Source organism: Rhinoderma darwinii (genome assembly GCF_050947455.1).
Source record: "Rhinoderma darwinii isolate aRhiDar2 chromosome 5 unlocalized genomic scaffold, aRhiDar2.hap1 SUPER_5_unloc_37, whole genome shotgun sequence".
Classification (NCBI taxonomy): domain Eukaryota; kingdom Metazoa; phylum Chordata; class Amphibia; order Anura; family Rhinodermatidae; genus Rhinoderma; species Rhinoderma darwinii.
In genome coordinates, this window is record NW_027461795.1 from 56,164 (window position 1) to 76,923 (window position 20,760).

At 47.8% G+C, this 20,760-nt stretch overlaps 14 non-coding genes across 14 annotated transcripts; all 14 read left to right on the plus strand.

Annotated features, from left to right (window-relative positions):
- Positions 1-944: 944 nt before the first annotated feature.
- LOC142691574 (U2 spliceosomal RNA) lies at positions 945-1,135 on the plus strand. The gene has a single exon (XR_012860113.1). It is a non-coding gene; the product is annotated as a U2 spliceosomal RNA (small nuclear RNA).
- Positions 1,136-2,427: 1,292 nt separating this feature from the next.
- Positions 2,428-2,618, plus strand: LOC142691576 (U2 spliceosomal RNA). The gene has a single exon (XR_012860115.1). It is a non-coding gene; the product is annotated as a U2 spliceosomal RNA (small nuclear RNA).
- Positions 2,619-3,898: 1,280 nt separating this feature from the next.
- LOC142691577 (U2 spliceosomal RNA) lies at positions 3,899-4,089 on the plus strand. The gene has a single exon (XR_012860116.1). It is a non-coding gene; the product is annotated as a U2 spliceosomal RNA (small nuclear RNA).
- Positions 4,090-5,361: 1,272 nt separating this feature from the next.
- LOC142691578 (U2 spliceosomal RNA) lies at positions 5,362-5,552 on the plus strand. The gene has a single exon (XR_012860117.1). It is a non-coding gene; the product is annotated as a U2 spliceosomal RNA (small nuclear RNA).
- A 1,296-nt stretch (positions 5,553-6,848) lies between these two features.
- LOC142691579 (U2 spliceosomal RNA) lies at positions 6,849-7,039 on the plus strand. Its single transcript, XR_012860118.1, has one exon. It is a non-coding gene; the product is annotated as a U2 spliceosomal RNA (small nuclear RNA).
- Positions 7,040-8,335: 1,296 nt separating this feature from the next.
- LOC142691580 (U2 spliceosomal RNA) lies at positions 8,336-8,526 on the plus strand. Its single transcript, XR_012860119.1, has one exon. It is a non-coding gene; the product is annotated as a U2 spliceosomal RNA (small nuclear RNA).
- Positions 8,527-9,818: 1,292 nt separating this feature from the next.
- Positions 9,819-10,009, plus strand: LOC142691581 (U2 spliceosomal RNA). Its single transcript, XR_012860120.1, has one exon. It is a non-coding gene; the product is annotated as a U2 spliceosomal RNA (small nuclear RNA).
- Positions 10,010-11,301: 1,292 nt separating this feature from the next.
- LOC142691582 (U2 spliceosomal RNA) lies at positions 11,302-11,492 on the plus strand. Its single transcript, XR_012860121.1, has one exon. It is a non-coding gene; the product is annotated as a U2 spliceosomal RNA (small nuclear RNA).
- Positions 11,493-12,780: 1,288 nt separating this feature from the next.
- LOC142691584 (U2 spliceosomal RNA) lies at positions 12,781-12,971 on the plus strand. Its single transcript, XR_012860122.1, has one exon. It is a non-coding gene; the product is annotated as a U2 spliceosomal RNA (small nuclear RNA).
- A 1,292-nt stretch (positions 12,972-14,263) lies between these two features.
- Positions 14,264-14,454, plus strand: LOC142691585 (U2 spliceosomal RNA). Its single transcript, XR_012860123.1, has one exon. It is a non-coding gene; the product is annotated as a U2 spliceosomal RNA (small nuclear RNA).
- Positions 14,455-15,738: 1,284 nt separating this feature from the next.
- On the plus strand, positions 15,739-15,929 carry LOC142691586 (U2 spliceosomal RNA). The gene has a single exon (XR_012860124.1). It is a non-coding gene; the product is annotated as a U2 spliceosomal RNA (small nuclear RNA).
- Positions 15,930-17,229: 1,300 nt separating this feature from the next.
- LOC142691588 (U2 spliceosomal RNA) lies at positions 17,230-17,420 on the plus strand. Its single transcript, XR_012860126.1, has one exon. It is a non-coding gene; the product is annotated as a U2 spliceosomal RNA (small nuclear RNA).
- A 1,300-nt stretch (positions 17,421-18,720) lies between these two features.
- Positions 18,721-18,911, plus strand: LOC142691589 (U2 spliceosomal RNA). Its single transcript, XR_012860127.1, has one exon. It is a non-coding gene; the product is annotated as a U2 spliceosomal RNA (small nuclear RNA).
- Positions 18,912-20,195: 1,284 nt separating this feature from the next.
- On the plus strand, positions 20,196-20,386 carry LOC142691590 (U2 spliceosomal RNA). The gene has a single exon (XR_012860128.1). It is a non-coding gene; the product is annotated as a U2 spliceosomal RNA (small nuclear RNA).
- Positions 20,387-20,760: the final 374 nt, after the last annotated feature.

Consider the following 20,760-nt stretch of genomic DNA (forward strand, 5'->3'; position numbering starts at 1 on the left):
ATTGATGCAGCACAACAGTCAAATAGTGGAGTGGAGTAGGGGAACAGCAAACAGCCAATAAAGCAGCCCGCCCGCTCGCCTGCCCGCCACAATGGACCTACCTGTGTACACTAGATGGATGTGATGGAATGTACTGTCGTCCCTACATTTCAAGAAGAAGTAAGAATTGCAGTTGCAACAAAGCCTTGCTTGCCTACAAAGAGAGCAGCAATTTGGATTTGTTACTATGTTACCTAGAAGAATAACAAACTGTGCAAGGATGGAGGTTGTAGGAGCAAGGAGAAGTTGTCTGTAAAGTTGGTGGATGCCTATTTTCCATTTTGCAGTCCCTTGTCTCCCTCTTGTGGCCTCCTGGAGGCAACTAGCTGTGCAAAAAAAAGACAGCCTGGCGGCCGGCTGTTGCAGTGTTGCCCTCTCAGGCAACACTGAGTGACTGACTGAGCCTCACCGTCTTATATAAAGTTCAGACGGAACTTTGCACGTGTCATAGTGGAGCCCTCAGGATTCCAGAGCCAGCTTTCTGACATCATAATGGGGCCTCAGAGATAAAAGCCTGGGCCCAGGCAGTGTTGGTCAGTGCTGCTCAGCAGGCAGCACTGGACTGGACTGGATTACAGCTGATACAAGGTGTGAAGGAACAAGGGGTGGCTGTGGGCATGCACTTGCTGCCGCTGCCAGTGTTTATCTGCATGGCAGCAGGGCATTTGGGCGTTGCCAGGAAGGCGTTTTTATGTAGATTCCTCCTCTTTCAGCACTGCATTGTGGTGCAAGCAAAAGAAGCAAATCCTGTCTGGCTTCCTCTCCGGCCTTTATTCACCTCCCGTGTAGCTGTGAGTGTGTGAGCCTGCAGGGCCCCATGGAATTGCCTAGAAGTAGGCTGAATCGCTGCAAGGGCTGAACAGCAGTATCGGGCAGGCTCGGGCAACGCGCGGCCCGTTCGGGTTATCGCTTCTCGGCCTTTTGGCTAAGATCAAGTGTAGTATCTGTTCTTATCAGTTTAATATCTGATACGTCCCCTATCTGGGGACCATATATTAAATGGATTTTTAGAACAGGGAGATGGAAATAGAGCTTGCTCTGTCCACTCCACGCATTGACCTGGTATTGCAGTATTTCCAGGACCGGTGCACCCTTTCCTTATGTGTTGACTAAAAGCAGATTCCAAAAGTGTTTTTTGTCTTTGCTATTGTTTCTGTCTTTCTGAAGGGATCTCCCCTTTTAATCCCATTATTTCAACACCTGTTGGACAATGCATGAGTGATAATGAGCTCATTGATTAAATGCAATTAATGAATAGATTGCCACCTCTTGTTGTGTGTCGTCTGTGTTTCTGTGTTTCCGGCATTTCACATTGGAACACCTCATTCACCTTCCTTGTCTTCTCTCCGCCCTCCCTTTTAGGTAAGTTAAAGAGCTGCACCTGAGCCAGCCACTGATTGATTGATTGATTGATTGATTGATTGATTGATTGATTGATTGATTGATTGATGCAGCACAACAGTCAAATAGTGGAGTGGAGTAGGGGAACAGCAAACAGCCAATAAAGCAGCCCGCCCGCTCGCCTGCCCGCCACAATGGACCTACCTGTGTACACTAGATGGATGTGATGGAATGTACTGTCGTCCCTACATTTCAAGAAGAAGTAAGAATTGCAGTTGCAACAAAGCCTTGCTTGCCTACAAAGAGAGCAGCAATTTGGATTTGTTACTATGTTACCTAGAAGAATAACAAACTGTGCAAGGATGGAGGTTGTAGGAGCAAGGAGAAGTTGTCTGTAAAGTTGGTGGATGCCTATTTTCCATTTTGCAGTCCCTTGTCTCCCTCTTGTGGCCTCCTGGAGGCAACTAGCTGTGCAAAAAAAAGACAGCCTGGCGGCCGGCTGTTGCAGTGTTGCCCTCTCAGGCAACACTGAGTGACTGACTGAGCCTCACCGTCTTATATAAAGTTCAGACGGAACTTTGCACGTGTCATAGTGGAGCCCTCAGGATTCCAGAGCCAGCTTTCTGACATCATAATGGGGCCTCAGAGATAAAAGCCTGGGCCCAGGCAGTGTTGGTCAGTGCTGCTCAGCAGGCAGCACTGGACTGGACTGGATTACAGCTGATACAAGGTGTGAAGGAACAAGGGGTGGCTGTGGGCATGCACTTGCTGCCGCTGCCAGTGTTTATCTGCATGGCAGCAGGGCATTTGGGCGTTGCCAGGAAGGCGTTTTTATGTAGATTCCTCCTCTTTCAGCACTGCATTGTGGTGCAAGCAAAAGAAGCAAATCCTGTCTGGCTTCCTCTCCGGCCTTTATTCACCTCCCGTGTAGCTGTGAGTGTGTGAGCCTGCAGGGCCCCATGGAATTGCCTAGAAGTAGGCTGAATCGCTGCAAGGGCTGAACAGCAGTATCGGGCAGGCTCGGGCAACGCGCGGCCCGTTCGGGTTATCGCTTCTCGGCCTTTTGGCTAAGATCAAGTGTAGTATCTGTTCTTATCAGTTTAATATCTGATACGTCCCCTATCTGGGGACCATATATTAAATGGATTTTTAGAACAGGGAGATGGAAATAGAGCTTGCTCTGTCCACTCCACGCATTGACCTGGTATTGCAGTATTTCCAGGACCGGTGCACCCTTTCCTTATGTGTTGACTAAAAGCAGATTCCAAAAGTGTTTTTTGTCTTTGCTATTGTTTCTGTCTTTCTGAAGGGATCTCCCCTTTTAATCCCATTATTTCAACACCTGTTGGACAATGCATGAGTGATAATGAGCTCATTGATTAAATGCAATTAATGAATAGATTGCCACCTCTTGTTGTGTGTCGTCTGTGTTTCTGTGTTTCCGGCATTTCACATTGGAACACCTCATTCACCTTCCTTGTCTTCTCTCCGCCCTCCCTTTTAGGTAAGTTAAAGAGCTGCACCTGAGCCAGCCACTGATTGATTGATTGATTGATTGATTGATTGATTGATTGATTGATGCAGCACAACAGTCAAATAGTGGAGTGGAGTAGGGGAACAGCAAACAGCCAATAAAGCAGCCCGCCCGCTCGCCTGCCCGCCACAATGGACCTACCTGTGTACACTAGATGGATGTGATGGAATGTACTGTCGTCCCTACATTTCAAGAAGAAGTAAGAATTGCAGTTGCAACAAAGCCTTGCTTGCCTACAAAGAGAGCAGCAATTTGGATTTGTTACTATGTTACCTAGAAGAATAACAAACTGTGCAAGGATGGAGGTTGTAGGAGCAAGGAGAAGTTGTCTGTAAAGTTGGTGGATGCCTATTTTCCATTTTGCAGTCCCTTGTCTCCCTCTTGTGGCCTCCTGGAGGCAACTAGCTGTGCAAAAAAAAGACAGCCTGGCGGCCGGCTGTTGCAGTGTTGCCCTCTCAGGCAACACTGAGTGACTGACTGAGCCTCACCGTCTTATATAAAGTTCAGACGGAACTTTGCACGTGTCATAGTGGAGCCCTCAGGATTCCAGAGCCAGCTTTCTGACATCATAATGGGGCCTCAGAGATAAAAGCCTGGGCCCAGGCAGTGTTGGTCAGTGCTGCTCAGCAGGCAGCACTGGACTGGACTGGATTACAGCTGATACAAGGTGTGAAGGAACAAGGGGTGGCTGTGGGCATGCACTTGCTGCCGCTGCCAGTGTTTATCTGCATGGCAGCAGGGCATTTGGGCGTTGCCAGGAAGGCGTTTTTATGTAGATTCCTCCTCTTTCAGCACTGCATTGTGGTGCAAGCAAAAGAAGCAAATCCTGTCTGGCTTCCTCTCCGGCCTTTATTCACCTCCCGTGTAGCTGTGAGTGTGTGAGCCTGCAGGGCCCCATGGAATTGCCTAGAAGTAGGCTGAATCGCTGCAAGGGCTGAACAGCAGTATCGGGCAGGCTCGGGCAACGCGCGGCCCGTTCGGGTTATCGCTTCTCGGCCTTTTGGCTAAGATCAAGTGTAGTATCTGTTCTTATCAGTTTAATATCTGATACGTCCCCTATCTGGGGACCATATATTAAATGGATTTTTAGAACAGGGAGATGGAAATAGAGCTTGCTCTGTCCACTCCACGCATTGACCTGGTATTGCAGTATTTCCAGGACCGGTGCACCCTTTCCTTATGTGTTGACTAAAAGCAGATTCCAAAAGTGTTTTTTGTCTTTGCTATTGTTTCTGTCTTTCTGAAGGGATCTCCCCTTTTAATCCCATTATTTCAACACCTGTTGGACAATGCATGAGTGATAATGAGCTCATTGATTAAATGCAATTAATGAATAGATTGCCACCTCTTGTTGTGTGTCGTCTGTGTTTCTGTGTTTCCGGCATTTCACATTGGAACACCTCATTCACCTTCCTTGTCTTCTCTCCGCCCTCCCTTTTAGGTAAGTTAAAGAGCTGCACCTGAGCCAGCCACTGATTGATTGATTGATTGATTGATTGATTGATTGATGCAGCACAACAGTCAAATAGTGGAGTGGAGTAGGGGAACAGCAAACAGCCAATAAAGCAGCCCGCCCGCTCGCCTGCCCGCCACAATGGACCTACCTGTGTACACTAGATGGATGTGATGGAATGTACTGTCGTCCCTACATTTCAAGAAGAAGTAAGAATTGCAGTTGCAACAAAGCCTTGCTTGCCTACAAAGAGAGCAGCAATTTGGATTTGTTACTATGTTACCTAGAAGAATAACAAACTGTGCAAGGATGGAGGTTGTAGGAGCAAGGAGAAGTTGTCTGTAAAGTTGGTGGATGCCTATTTTCCATTTTGCAGTCCCTTGTCTCCCTCTTGTGGCCTCCTGGAGGCAACTAGCTGTGCAAAAAAAAGACAGCCTGGCGGCCGGCTGTTGCAGTGTTGCCCTCTCAGGCAACACTGAGTGACTGACTGAGCCTCACCGTCTTATATAAAGTTCAGACGGAACTTTGCACGTGTCATAGTGGAGCCCTCAGGATTCCAGAGCCAGCTTTCTGACATCATAATGGGGCCTCAGAGATAAAAGCCTGGGCCCAGGCAGTGTTGGTCAGTGCTGCTCAGCAGGCAGCACTGGACTGGACTGGATTACAGCTGATACAAGGTGTGAAGGAACAAGGGGTGGCTGTGGGCATGCACTTGCTGCCGCTGCCAGTGTTTATCTGCATGGCAGCAGGGCATTTGGGCGTTGCCAGGAAGGCGTTTTTATGTAGATTCCTCCTCTTTCAGCACTGCATTGTGGTGCAAGCAAAAGAAGCAAATCCTGTCTGGCTTCCTCTCCGGCCTTTATTCACCTCCCGTGTAGCTGTGAGTGTGTGAGCCTGCAGGGCCCCATGGAATTGCCTAGAAGTAGGCTGAATCGCTGCAAGGGCTGAACAGCAGTATCGGTCAGGCTCGGGCAACGCGCGGCCCGTTCGGGTTATCGCTTCTCGGCCTTTTGGCTAAGATCAAGTGTAGTATCTGTTCTTATCAGTTTAATATCTGATACGTCCCCTATCTGGGGACCATATATTAAATGGATTTTTAGAACAGGGAGATGGAAATAGAGCTTGCTCTGTCCACTCCACGCATTGACCTGGTATTGCAGTATTTCCAGGACCGGTGCACCCTTTCCTTATGTGTTGACTAAAAGCAGATTCCAAAAGTGTTTTTTGTCTTTGCTATTGTTTCTGTCTTTCTGAAGGGATCTCCCCTTTTAATCCCATTATTTCAACACCTGTTGGACAATGCATGAGTGATAATGAGCTCATTGATTAAATGCAATTAATGAATAGATTGCCACCTCTTGTTGTGTGTCGTCTGTGTTTCTGTGTTTCCGGCATTTCACATTGGAACACCTCATTCACCTTCCTTGTCTTCTCTCCGCCCTCCCTTTTAGGTAAGTTAAAGAGCTGCACCTGAGCCAGCCACTGATTGATTGATTGATTGATTGATTGATTGATTGATTGATTGATTGATTGATTGATTGATGCAGCACAACAGTCAAATAGTGGAGTGGAGTAGGGGAACAGCAAACAGCCAATAAAGCAGCCCGCCCGCTCGCCTGCCCGCCACAATGGACCTACCTGTGTACACTAGATGGATGTGATGGAATGTACTGTCGTCCCTACATTTCAAGAAGAAGTAAGAATTGCAGTTGCAACAAAGCCTTGCTTGCCTACAAAGAGAGCAGCAATTTGGATTTGTTACTATGTTACCTAGAAGAATAACAAACTGTGCAAGGATGGAGGTTGTAGGAGCAAGGAGAAGTTGTCTGTAAAGTTGGTGGATGCCTATTTTCCATTTTGCAGTCCCTTGTCTCCCTCTTGTGGCCTCCTGGAGGCAACTAGCTGTGCAAAAAAAAGACAGCCTGGCGGCCGGCTGTTGCAGTGTTGCCCTCTCAGGCAACACTGAGTGACTGACTGAGCCTCACCGTCTTATATAAAGTTCAGACGGAACTTTGCACGTGTCATAGTGGAGCCCTCAGGATTCCAGAGCCAGCTTTCTGACATCATAATGGGGCCTCAGAGATAAAAGCCTGGGCCCAGGCAGTGTTGGCCAGTGCTGCTCAGCAGGCAGCACTGGACTGGACTGGATTACAGCTGATACAAGGTGTGAAGGAACAAGGGGTGGCTGTGGGCATGCACTTGCTGCCGCTGCCAGTGTTTATCTGCATGGCAGCAGGGCATTTGGGCGTTGCCAGGAAGGCGTTTTTATGTAGATTCCTCCTCTTTCAGCACTGCATTGTGGTGCAAGCAAAAGAAGCAAATCCTGTCTGGCTTCCTCTCCGGCCTTTATTCACCTCCCGTGTAGCTGTGAGTGTGTGAGCCTGCAGGGCCCCATGGAATTGCCTAGAAGTAGGCTGAATCGCTGCAAGGGCTGAACAGCAGTATCGGGCAGGCTCGGGCAACGCGCGGCCCGTTCGGGTTATCGCTTCTCGGCCTTTTGGCTAAGATCAAGTGTAGTATCTGTTCTTATCAGTTTAATATCTGATACGTCCCCTATCTGGGGACCATATATTAAATGGATTTTTAGAACAGGGAGATGGAAATAGAGCTTGCTCTGTCCACTCCACGCATTGACCTGGTATTGCAGTATTTCCAGGACCGGTGCACCCTTTCCTTATGTGTTGACTAAAAGCAGATTCCAAAAGTGTTTTTTGTCTTTGCTATTGTTTCTGTCTTTCTGAAGGGATCTCCCCTTTTAATCCCATTATTTCAACACCTGTTGGACAATGCATGAGTGATAATGAGCTCATTGATTAAATGCAATTAATGAATAGATTGCCACCTCTTGTTGTGTGTCGTCTGTGTTTCTGTGTTTCCGGCATTTCACATTGGAACACCTCATTCACCTTCCTTGTCTTCTCTCCGCCCTCCCTTTTAGGTAAGTTAAAGAGCTGCACCTGAGCCAGCCACTGATTGATTGATTGATTGATTGATTGATTGATTGATTGATTGATTTATTGATTGATTGATGCAGCACAACAGTCAAATAGTGGAGTGGAGTAGGGGAACAGCAAACAGCCAATAAAGCAGCCCGCCCGCTCGCCTGCCCGCCACAATGGACCTACCTGTGTACACTAGATGGATGTGATGGAATGTACTGTCGTCCCTACATTTCAAGAAGAAGTAAGAATTGCAGTTGCAACAAAGCCTTGCTTGCCTACAAAGAGAGCAGCAATTTGGATTTGTTACTATGTTACCTAGAAGAATAACAAACTGTGCAAGGATGGAGGTTGTAGGAGCAAGGAGAAGTTGTCTGTAAAGTTGGTGGATGCCTATTTTCCATTTTGCAGTCCCTTGTCTCCCTCTTGTGGCCTCCTGGAGGCAACTAGCTGTGCAAAAAAAAGACAGCCTGGCGGCCGGCTGTTGCAGTGTTGCCCTCTCAGGCAACACTGAGTGACTGACTGAGCCTCACCGTCTTATATAAAGTTCAGACGGAACTTTGCACGTGTCATAGTGGAGCCCTCAGGATTCCAGAGCCAGCTTTCTGACATCATAATGGGGCCTCAGAGATAAAAGCCTGGGCCCAGGCAGTGTTGGTCAGTGCTGCTCAGCAGGCAGCACTGGACTGGACTGGATTACAGCTGATACAAGGTGTGAAGGAACAAGGGGTGGCTGTGGGCATGCACTTGCTGCCGCTGCCAGTGTTTATCTGCATGGCAGCAGGGCATTTGGGCGTTGCCAGGAAGGCGTTTTTATGTAGATTCCTCCTCTTTCAGCACTGCATTGTGGTGCAAGCAAAAGAAGCAAATCCTGTCTGGCTTCCTCTCCGGCCTTTATTCACCTCCCGTGTAGCTGTGAGTGTGTGAGCCTGCAGGGCCCCATGGAATTGCCTAGAAGTAGGCTGAATCGCTGCAAGGGCTGAACAGCAGTATCGGGCAGGCTCGGGCAACGCGCGGCCCGTTCGGGTTATCGCTTCTCGGCCTTTTGGCTAAGATCAAGTGTAGTATCTGTTCTTATCAGTTTAATATCTGATACGTCCCCTATCTGGGGACCATATATTAAATGGATTTTTAGAACAGGGAGATGGAAATAGAGCTTGCTCTGTCCACTCCACGCATTGACCTGGTATTGCAGTATTTCCAGGACCGGTGCACCCTTTCCTTATGTGTTGACTAAAAGCAGATTCCAAAAGTGTTTTTTGTCTTTGCTATTGTTTCTGTCTTTCTGAAGGGATCTCCCCTTTTAATCCCATTATTTCAACACCTGTTGGACAATGCATGAGTGATAATGAGCTCATTGATTAAATGCAATTAATGAATAGATTGCCACCTCTTGTTGTGTGTCGTCTGTGTTTCTGTGTTTCCGGCATTTCACATTGGAACACCTCATTCACCTTCCTTGTCTTCTCTCCGCCCTCCCTTTTAGGTAAGTTAAAGAGCTGCACCTGAGCCAGCCACTGATTGATTGATTGATTGATTGATTGATTGATTGATTGATTGATTGATTGATTGATGCAGCACAACAGTCAAATAGTGGAGTGGAGTAGGGGAACAGCAAACAGCCAATAAAGCAGCCCGCCCGCTCGCCTGCCCGCCACAATGGACCTACCTGTGTACACTAGATGGATGTGATGGAATGTACTGTCGTCCCTACATTTCAAGAAGAAGTAAGAATTGCAATTGCAACAAAGCCTTGCTTGCCTACAAAGAGAGCAGCAATTTGGATTTGTTACTATGTTACCTAGAAGAATAACAAACTGTGCAAGGATGGAGGTTGTAGGAGCAAAGAGAAGTTGTCTGTAAAGTTGGTGGATGCCTATTTTCCATTTTGCAGTCCCTTGTCTCCCTCTTGTGGCCTCCTGGAGGCAACTAGCTGTGCAAAAAAAAGACAGCCTGGCGGCCGGCTGTTGCAGTGTTGCCCTCTCAGGCAACACTGAGTGACTGACTGAGCCTCACCGTCTTATATAAAGTTCAGACGGAACTTTGCACGTGTCATAGTGGAGCCCTCAGGATTCCAGAGCCAGCTTTCTGACATCATAATGGGGCCTCAGAGATAAAAGCCTGGGCCCAGGCAGTGTTGGTCAGTGCTTCTCAGCAGGCAGCACTGGACTGGACTGGATTACAGCTGATACAAGGTGTGAAGGAACAAGGGGTGGCTGTGGGCATGCACTTGCTGCCGCTGCCAGTGTTTATCTGCATGGCAGCAGGGCATTTGGGCGTTGCCAGGAAGGCGTTTTTATGTAGATTCCTCCTCTTTCAGCACTGCATTGTGGTGCAAGCAAAAGAAGCAAATCCTGTCTGGCTTCCTCTCCGGCCTTTATTCACCTCCCGTGTAGCTGTGAGTGTGTGAGCCTGCAGGGCCCCATGGAATTGCCTAGAAGTAGGCTGAATCGCTGCAAGGGCTGAACAGCAGTATCGGGCAGGCTCGGGCAACGCGCGGCCCGTTCGGGTTATCGCTTCTCGGCCTTTTGGCTAAGATCAAGTGTAGTATCTGTTCTTATCAGTTTAATATCTGATACGTCCCCTATCTGGGGACCATATATTAAATGGATTTTTAGAACAGGGAGATGGAAATAGAGCTTGCTCTGTCCACTCCACGCATTGACCTGGTATTGCAGTATTTCCAGGACCGGTGCACCCTTTCCTTATGTGTTGACTAAAAGCAGATTCCAAAAGTGTTTTTTGTCTTTGCTATTGTTTCTGTCTTTCTGAAGGGATCTCCCCTTTTAATCCCATTATTTCAACACCTGTTGGACAATGCATGAGTGATAATGAGCTCATTGATTAAATGCAATTAATGAATAGATTGCCACCTCTTGTTGTGTGTCGTCTGTGTTTCTGTGTTTCCGGCATTTCACATTGGAACACCTCATTCACCTTCCTTGTCTTCTCTCCGCCCTCCCTTTTAGGTAAGTTAAAGAGCTGCACCTGAGCCAGCCACTGATTGATTGATTGATTGATTGATTGATTGATTGATTGATTGATTGATTGATTGATGCAGCACAACAGTCAAATAGTGGAGTGGAGTAGGGGAACAGCAAACAGCCAATAAAGCAGCCCGCCCGCTCGCCTGCCCGCCACAATGGACCTACCTGTGTACACTAGATGGATGTGATGGAATGTACTGTCGTCCCTACATTTCAAGAAGAAGTAAGAATTGCAGTTGCAACAAAGCCTTGCTTGCCTACAAAGAGAGCAGCAATTTGGATTTGTTACTATGTTACCTAGAAGAATAACAAACTGTGCAAGGATGGAGGTTGTAGGAGCAAGGAGAAGTTGTCTGTAAAGTTGGTGGATGCCTATTTTCCATTTTGCAGTCCCTTGTCTCCCTCTTGTGGCCTCCTGGAGGCAACTAGCTGTGCAAAAAAAAGACAGCCTGGCGGCCGGCTGTTGCAGTGTTGCCCTCTCAGGCAACACTGAGTGACTGACTGAGCCTCACCGTCTTATATAAAGTTCAGACGGAACTTTGCACGTGTCATAGTGGAGCCCTCAGGATTCCAGAGCCAGCTTTCTGACATCATAATGGGGCCTCAGAGATAAAAGCCTGGGCCCAGGCAGTGTTGGTCAGTGCTGCTCAGCAGGCAGCACTGGACTGGACTGGATTACAGCTGATACAAGGTGTGAAGGAACAAGGGGTGGCTGTGGGCATGCACTTGCTGCCGCTGCCAGTGTTTATCTGCATGGCAGCAGGGCATTTGGGCGTTGCCAGGAAGGCGTTTTTATGTAGATTCCTCCTCTTTCAGCACTGCATTGTGGTGCAAGCAAAAGAAGCAAATCCTGTCTGGCTTCCTCTCCGGCCTTTATTCACCTCCCGTGTAGCTGTGAGTGTGTGAGCCTGCAGGGCCCCATGGAATTGCCTAGAAGTAGGCTGAATCGCTGCAAGGGCTGAACAGCAGTATCGGGCAGGCTCGGGCAACGTGCGGCCCGTTCGGGTTATCGCTTCTCGGCCTTTTGGCTAAGATCAAGTGTAGTATCTGTTCTTATCAGTTTAATATCTGATACGTCCCCTATCTGGGGACCATATATTAAATGGATTTTTAGAACAGGGAGATGGAAATAGAGCTTGCTCTGTCCACTCCACGCATTGACCTGGTATTGCAGTATTTCCAGGACCGGTGCACCCTTTCCTTATGTGTTGACTAAAAGCAGATTCCAAAAGTGTTTTTTGTCTTTGCTATTGTTTCTGTCTTTCTGAAGGGATCTCCCCTTTTAATCCCATTATTTCAACACCTGTTGGACAATGCATGAGTGATAATGAGCTCATTGATTAAATGCAATTAATGAATAGATTGCCACCTCTTGTTGTGTGTCGTCTGTGTTTCTGTGTTTCCGGCATTTCACATTGGAACACCTCATTCACCTTCCTTGTCTTCTCTCCGCCCTCCCTTTTAGGTAAGTTAAAGAGCTGCACCTGAGCCAGCCACTGATTGATTGATTGATTGATTGATTGATTGATTGATTGATTGATTGATTGATGCAGCACAACAGTCAAATAGTGGAGTGGAGTAGGGGAACAGCAAACAGCCAATAAAGCAGCCCGCCCGCTCGCCTGCCCGCCACAATGGACCTACCTGTGTACACTAGATGGATGTGATGGAATGTACTGTCGTCCCTACATTTCAAGAAGAAGTAAGAATTGCAGTTGCAACAAAGCCTTGCTTGCCTACAAAGAGAGCAGCAATTTGGATTTGTTACTATGTTACCTAGAAGAATAACAAACTGTGCAAGGATGGAGGTTGTAGGAGCAAGGAGAAGTTGTCTGTAAAGTTGGTGGATGCCTATTTTCCATTTTGCAGTCCCTTGTCTCCCTCTTGTGGCCTCCTGGAGGCAACTAGCTGTGCAAAAAAAAGACAGCCTGGCGGCCGGCTGTTGCAGTGTTGCCCTCTCAGGCAACACTGAGTGACTGACTGAGCCTCACCGTCTTATATAAAGTTCAGACGGAACTTTGCACGTGTCATAGTGGAGCCCTCAGGATTCCAGAGCCAGCTTTCTGACATCATAATGGGGCCTCAGAGATAAAAGCCTGGGCCCAGGCAGTGTTGGTCAGTGCTGCTCAGCAGGCAGCACTGGACTGGACTGGATTACAGCTGATACAAGGTGTGAAGGAACAAGGGGTGGCTGTGGGCATGCACTTGCTGCCGCTGCCAGTGTTTATCTGCATGGCAGCAGGGCATTTGGGCGTTGCCAGGAAGGCGTTTTTATGTAGATTCCTCCTCTTTCAGCACTGCATTGTGGTGCAAGCAAAAGAAGCAAATCCTGTCTGGCTTCCTCTCCGGCCTTTATTCACCTCCCGTGTAGCTGTGAGTGTGTGAGCCTGCAGGGCCCCATGGAATTGCCTAGAAGTAGGCTGAATCGCTGCAAGGGCTGAACAGCAGTATCGGGCAGGCTCGGGCAACGCGCGGCCCGTTCGGGTTATCGCTTCTCGGCCTTTTGGCTAAGATCAAGTGTAGTATCTGTTCTTATCAGTTTAATATCTGATACGTCCCCTATCTGGGGACCATATATTAAATGGATTTTTAGAACAGGGAGATGGAAATAGAGCTTGCTCTGTCCACTCCACGCATTGACCTGGTATTGCAGTATTTCCAGGACCGGTGCACCCTTTCCTTATGTGTTGACTAAAAGCAGATTCCAAAAGTGTTTTTTGTCTTTGCTATTGTTTCTGTCTTTCTGAAGGGATCTCCCCTTTTAATCCCATTATTTCAACACCTGTTGGACAATGCATGAGTGATAATGAGCTCATTGATTAAATGCAATTAATGAATAGATTGCCACCTCTTGTTGTGTGTCGTCTGTGTTTCTGTGTTTCCGGCATTTCACATTGGAACACCTCATTCACCTTCCTTGTCTTCTCTCCGCCCTCCCTTTTAGGTAAGTTAAAGAGCTGCACCTGAGCCAGCCACTGATTGATTGATTGATTGATTGATTGATTGATTGATTGATTGATTGATTGATTGATGCAGCACAACAGTCAAATAGTGGAGTGGAGTAGGGGAACAGCAAACAGCCAATAAAGCAGCCCGCCCGCTCGCCTGCCCGCCACAATGGACCTACCTGTGTACACTAGATGGATGTGATGGAATGTACTGTCGTCCCTACATTTCAAGAAGAAGTAAGAATTGCAGTTGCAACAAAGCCTTGCTTGCCTACAAAGAGAGCAGCAATTTGGATTTGTTACTATGTTACCTAGAAGAATAACAAACTGTGCAAGGATGGAGGTTGTAGGAGCAAGGAGAAGTTGTCTGTAAAGTTGGTGGATGCCTATTTTCCATTTTGCAGTCCCTTGTCTCCCTCTTGTGGCCTCCTGGAGGCAACTAGCTGTGCAAAAAAAAGACAGCCTGGCGGCCGGCTGTTGCAGTGTTGCCCTCTCAGGCAACACTGAGTGACTGACTGAGCCTCACCGTCTTATATAAAGTTCAGACGGAACTTTGCACGTGTCATAGTGGAGCCCTCAGGATTCCAGAGCCAGCTTTCTGACATCATAATGGGGCCTCAGAGATAAAAGCCTGGGCCCAGGCAGTGTTGGTCAGTGCTGCTCAGCAGGCAGCACTGGACTGGACTGGATTACAGCTGATACAAGGTGTGAAGGAACAAGGGGTGGCTGTGGGCATGCACTTGCTGCCGCTGCCAGTGTTTATCTGCATGGCAGCAGGGCATTTGGGCGTTGCCAGGAAGGCGTTTTTATGTAGATTCCTCCTCTTTCAGCACTGCATTGTGGTGCAAGCAAAAGAAGCAAATCCTGTCTGGCTTCCTCTCCGGCCTTTATTCACCTCCCGTGTAGCTGTGAGTGTGTGAGCCTGCAGGGCCCCATGGAATTGCCTAGAAGTAGGCTGAATCGCTGCAAGGGCTGAACAGCAGTATCGGGCAGGCTCGGGCAACGCGCGGCCCGTTCGGGTTATCGCTTCTCGGCCTTTTGGCTAAGATCAAGTGTAGTATCTGTTCTTATCAGTTTAATATCTGATACGTCCCCTATCTGGGGACCATATATTAAATGGATTTTTAGAACAGGGAGATGGAAATAGAGCTTGCTCTGTCCACTCCACGCATTGACCTGGTATTGCAGTATTTCCAGGACCGGTGCACCCTTTCCTTATGTGTTGACTAAAAGCAGATTCCAAAAGTGTTTTTTGTCTTTGCTATTGTTTCTGTCTTTCTGAAGGGATCTCCCCTTTTAATCCCATTATTTCAACACCTGTTGGACAATGCATGAGTGATAATGAGCTCATTGATTAAATGCAATTAATGAATAGATTGCCACCTCTTGTTGTGTGTCGTCTGTGTTTCTGTGTTTCCGGCATTTCACATTGGAACACCTCATTCACCTTCCTTGTCTTCTCTCCGCCCTCCCTTTTAGGTAAGTTAAAGAGCTGCACCTGAGCCAGCCACTGATTGATTGATTGATTGATTGATTGATTGATTGATTGATTGATTGATGCAGCACAACAGTCAAATAGTGGAGTGGAGTAGGGGAACAGCAAACAGCCAATAAAGCAGCCCGCCCGCTCGCCTGCCCGCCACAATGGACCTACCTGTGTACACTAGATGGATGTGATGGAATGTACTGTCGTCCCTACATTTCAAGAAGAAGTAAGAATTGCAGTTGCAACAAAGCCTTGCTTGCCTACAAAGAGAGCAGCAATTTTGATTTGTTACTATGTTACCTAGAAGAATAACAAACTGTGCAAGGATGGAGGTTGTAGGAGCAAGGAGAAGTTGTCTGTAAAGTTGGTGGATGCCTATTTTCCATTTTGCAGTCCCTTGTCTCCCTCTTGTGGCCTCCTGGAGGCAACTAGCTGTGCAAAAAAAAGACAGCCTGGCGGCCGGCTGTTGCAGTGTTGCCCTCTCAGGCAACACTGAGTGACTGACTGAGCCTCACCGTCTTATATAAAGTTCAGACGGAACTTTGCACGTGTCATAGTGGAGCCCTCAGGATTCCAGAGCCAGCTTTCTGACATCATAATGGGGCCTCAGAGATAAAAGCCTGGGCCCAGGCAGTGTTGGTCAGTGCTGCTCAGCAGGCAGCACTGGACTGGACTGGATTACAGCTGATACAAGGTGTGAAGGAACAAGGGGTGGCTGTGGGCATGCACTTGCTGCCGCTGCCAGTGTTTATCTGCATGGCAGCAGGGCATTTGGGCGTTGCCAGGAAGGCGTTTTTATGTAGATTCCTCCTCTTTCAGCACTGCATTGTGGTGCAAGCAAAAGAAGCAAATCCTGTCTGGCTTCCTCTCCGGCCTTTATTCACCTCCCGTGTAGCTGTGAGTGTGTGAGCCTGCAGGGCCCCATGGAATTGCCTAGAAGTAGGCTGAATCGCTGCAAGGGCTGAACAGCAGTATCGGGCAGGCTCGGGCAACGCGCGGCCCGTTCGGGTTATCGCTTCTCGGCCTTTTGGCTAAGATCAAGTGTAGTATCTGTTCTTATCAGTTTAATATCTGATACGTCCCCTATCTGGGGACCATATATTAAATGGATTTTTAGAACAGGGAGATGGAAATAGAGCTTGCTCTGTCCACTCCACGCATTGACCTGGTATTGCAGTATTTCCAGGACCGGTGCACCCTTTCCTTATGTGTTGACTAAAAGCAGATTCCAAAAGTGTTTTTTGTCTTTGCTATTGTTTCTGTCTTTCTGAAGGGATCTCCCCTTTTAATCCCATTATTTCAACACCTGTTGGACAATGCATGAGTGATAATGAGCTCATTGATTAAATGCAATTAATGAATAGATTGCCACCTCTTGTTGTGTGTCGTCTGTGTTTCTGTATTTCCGGCATTTCACATTGGAACACCTCATTCACCTTCCTTGTCTTCTCTCCGCCCTCCCTTTTAGGTAAGTTAAAGAGCTGCACCTGAGCCAGCCACTGATTGATTGATTGATTGATTGATTGATTGATTGACTGATTGATTGATTGATTGATTGATTGATGCAGCACAACAGTCAAATAGTGGAGTGGAGTAGGGGAACAGCAAACAGCCAATAAAGCAGCCCGCCCGCTCGCCTGCCCGCCACAATGGACCTACCTGTGTACACTAGATGGATGTAATGGAATGTACTGTCGTCCCTACATTTCAAGAAGAAGTAAGAATTGCAGTTGCAACAAAGCCTTGCTTGCCTACAAAGAGAGCAGCAATTTGGATTTGTTACTATGTTACCTAGAAGAATAACAAACTGTGCAAGGATGGAGGTTGTAGGAGCAAGGAGAAGTTGTCTGTAAAGTTGGTGGATGCCTATTTTCCATTTTGCAGTCCCTTGTCTCCCTCTTGTGGCCTCCTGGAGGCAACTAGCTGTGCAAAAAAAAGACAGCCTGGCGGCCGGCTGTTGCAGTGTTGCCCTCTCAGGCAACACTGAGTGACTGACTGAGCCTCACCGTCTTATATAAAGTTCAGACGGAACTTTGCACGTGTCATAGTGGAGCCCTCAGGATTCCAGAGCCAGCTTTCTGACATCATAATGGGGCCTCAGAGATAAAAGCCTGGGCCCAGGCAGTGTTGGTCAGTGCTGCTCAGCAGGCAGCACTGGACTGGACTGGATTACAGCTGATACAAGGTGTGAAGGAACAAGGGGTGGCTGTGGGCATGCACTTGCTGCCGCTGCCAGTGTTTATCTGCATGGCAGCAGGGCATTTGGGCGTTGCCAGGAAGGCGTTTTTATGTAGATTCCTCCTCTTTCAGCACTGCATTGTGGTGCAAGCAAAAGAAGCAAATCCTGTCTGGCTTCCTCTCCGGCCTTTATTCACCTCCCGTGTAGCTGTGAGTGTGTGAGCCTGCAGGGCCCCATGGAATTGCCTAGAAGTAGGCTGAATCGCTGCAAGGGCTGAACAGCAGTATCGGGCAGGCTCGGGCAACGCGCGGCCCGTTCGGGTTATCGCTTCTCGGCCTTTTGGCTAAGATCAAGTGTAGTATCTGTTCTTATCAGTTTAATATCTGATACGTCCCCTATCTGGGGACCATATATTAAATGGATTTTTAGAACAGGGAGATGGAAATAGAGCTTGCTCTGTCCACTCCACGCATTGACCTGGTATTGCAGTATTTCCAGGACCGGTGCACCCTTTCCTTATGTGTTGACTAAAAGCAGATTCCAAAAGTGTTTTTTGTCTTTGCTATTGTTTCTGTCTTTCTGAAGGGATCTCCCCTTTTAATCCCATTATTTCAACACCTGTTGGACAATGCATGAGTGATAATGAGCTCATTGATTAAATGCAATTAATGAATAGATTGCCACCTCTTGTTGTGTGTCGTCTGTGTTTCTGTGTTTCCGGCATTTCACATTGGAACACCTCATTCACCTTCCTTGTCTTCTCTCCGCCCTCCCTTTTAGGTAAGTTAAAGAGCTGCACCTGAGCCAGCCACTGATTGATTGATTGATTGATTGATTGATTGATTGATTGATTGATTGATTGATTGATTGATTGATGCAGCACAACAGTCAAATAGTGGAGTGGAGTAGGGGAACAGCAAACAGCCAATAAAGCAGCCCGCCCGCTCGCCTGCCCGCCACAATGGACCTACCTGTGTACACTAGATGGATGTGATGGAATGTACTGTCGTCCCTACATTTCAAGAAGAAGTAAGAATTGCAGTTGCAACAAAGCCTTGCTTGCCTACAAAGAGAGCAGCAATTTGGATTTGTTACTATGTTACCTAGAAGAATAACAAACTGTGCAAGGATGGAGGTTGTAGGAGCAAGGAGAAGTTGTCTGTAAAGTTGGTGGATGCCTATTTTCCATTTTGCAGTCCCTTGTCTCCCTCTTGTGGCCTCCTGGAGGCAACTAGCTGTGCAAAAAAAAGACAGCCTGGCGGCCGGCTGTTGCAGTGTTGCCCTCTCAGGCAACACTGAGTGACTGACTGAGCCTCACCGTCTTATATAAAGTTCAGACGGAACTTTGCACGTGTCATAGTGGAGCCCTCAGGATTCCAGAGCCAGCTTTCTGACATCATAATGGGGCCTCAGAGATAAAAGCCTGGGCCCAGGCAGTGTTGGTCAGTGCTGCTCAGCAGGCAGCACTGGACTGGACTGGATTACAGCTGATACAAGGTGTGAAGGAACAAGGGGTGGCTGTGGGCATGCACTTGCTGCCGCTGCCAGTGTTTATCTGCATGGCAGCAGGGCATTTGGGCGTTGCCAGGAAGGCGTTTTTATGTAGATTCCTCCTCTTTCAGCACTGCATTGTGGTGCAAGCAAAAGAAGCAAATCCTGTCTGGCTTCCTCTCCGGCCTTTATTCACCTCCCGTGTAGCTGTGAGTGTGTGAGCCTGCAGGGCCCCATGGAATTGCCTAGAAGTAGGCTGAATCGCTGCAAGGGCTGAACAGCAGTATCGGGCAGGCTCGGGCAACGCGCGGCCCGTTCGGGTTATCGCTTCTCGGCCTTTTGGCTAAGATCAAGTGTAGTATCTGTTCTTATCAGTTTAATATCTGATACGTCCCCTATCTGGGGACCATATATTAAATGGATTTTTAGAACAGGGAGATGGAAATAGAGCTTGCTCTGTCCACTCCACGCATTGACCTGGTATTGCAGTATTTCCAGGACCGGTGCACCCTTTCCTTATGTGTTGACTAAAAGCAGATTCCAAAAGTGTTTTTTGTCTTTGCTATTGTTTCTGTCTTTCTGAAGGGATCTCCCCTTTTAATCCCATTATTTCAACACCTGTTGGACAATGCATGAGTGATAATGAGCTCATTGATTAAATGCAATTAATGAATAGATTGCCACCTCTTGTTGTGTGTCGTCTGTGTTTCTGTGTTTCCGGCATTTCACATTGGAACACCTCATTCACCTTCCTTGTCTTCTCTCCGCCCTCCCTTTTAGGTAAGTTAAAGAGCTGCACCTGAGCCAGCCACTGATTGATTGATTGATTGATTGATTGATTGATTGATTGATTGATTGATGCAGCACAACAGTCAAATAGTGGAGTGGAGTAGGGGAACAGCAAACAGCCAATAAAGCAGCCCGCCCGCTCGCCTGCCCGCCACAATGGACCTACCTGTGTACACTAGATGGATGTGATGGAATGTACTGTCGTCCCTACATTTCAAGAAGAAGTAAGAATTGCAGTTGCAACAAAGCCTTGCTTGCCTACAAAGAGAGCAGCAATTTGGATTTGTTACTATGTTACCTAGAAGAATAACAAACTGTGCAAGGATGGAGGTTGTAGGAGCAAGGAGAAGTTGTCTGTAAAGTTGGTGGATGCCTATTTTCCATTTTGCAGTCCCTTGTCTCCCTCTTGTGGCCTCCTGGAGGCAACTAGCTGTGCAAAAAAAAGACAGCCTGGCGGCCGGCTGTTGCAGTGTTGCCCTCTCAGGCAACACTGAGTGACTGACTGAGCCTCACCGTCTTATATAAAGTTCAGACGGAACTTTGCACGTGTCATAGTGGAGCCCTCAGGATTCCAGAGCCAGCTTTCTGACATCATAATGGGGCCTCAGAGATAAAAGCCTGGGCCCAGGCAGTGTTGGTCAGTGCTGCTCAGCAGGCAGCACTGGACTGGACTGGATTACAGCTGATACAAGGTGTGAAGGAACAAGGGGTGGCTGTGGGCATGCACTTGCTGCCGCTGCCAGTGTTTATCTGCATGGCAGCAGGGCATTTGGGCGTTGCCAGGAAGGCGTTTTTATGTAGATTCCTCCTCTTTCAGCACTGCATTGTGGTGCAAGCAAAAGAAGCAAATCCTGTCTGGCTTCCTCTCCGGCCTTTATTCACCTCCCGTGTAGCTGTGAGTGTGTGAGCCTGCAGGGCCCCATGGAATTGCCTAGAAGTAGGCTGAATCGCTGCAAGGGCTGAACAGCAGTATCGGGCAGGCTCGGGCAACGCGCGGCCCGTTCGGGTTATCGCTTCTCGGCCTTTTGGCTAAGATCAAGTGTAGTATCTGTTCTTATCAGTTTAATATCTGATACGTCCCCTATCTGGGGACCATATATTAAATGGATTTTTAGAACAGGGAGATGGAAATAGAGCTTGCTCTGTCCACTCCACGCATTGACCTGGTATTGCAGTATTTCCAGGACCGGTGCACCCTTTCCTTATGTGTTGACTAAAAGCAGATTCCAAAAGTGTTTTTTGTCTTTGCTATTGTTTCTGTCTTTCTGAAGGGATCTCCCCTTTTAATCCCATTATTTCAACACCTGTTGGACAATGCATGAGTGATAATGAGCTCATTGATTAAATGCAATTAATGAATAGATTGCCACCTCTTGTTGTGTGTCGTCTGTGTTTCTGTGTTTCCGGCATTTCACATTGGAACACCTCATTCACCTTCCTTGTCTTCTCTCCGCCCTCCCTTTTAGGTAAGTTAAAGAGCTGCACCTGAGCCAGCCACTGATTGATTGATTGATTGATTGATTGATTGATTGATTGATGCAGCACAACAGTCAAATAGTGGAGTGGAGTAGGGG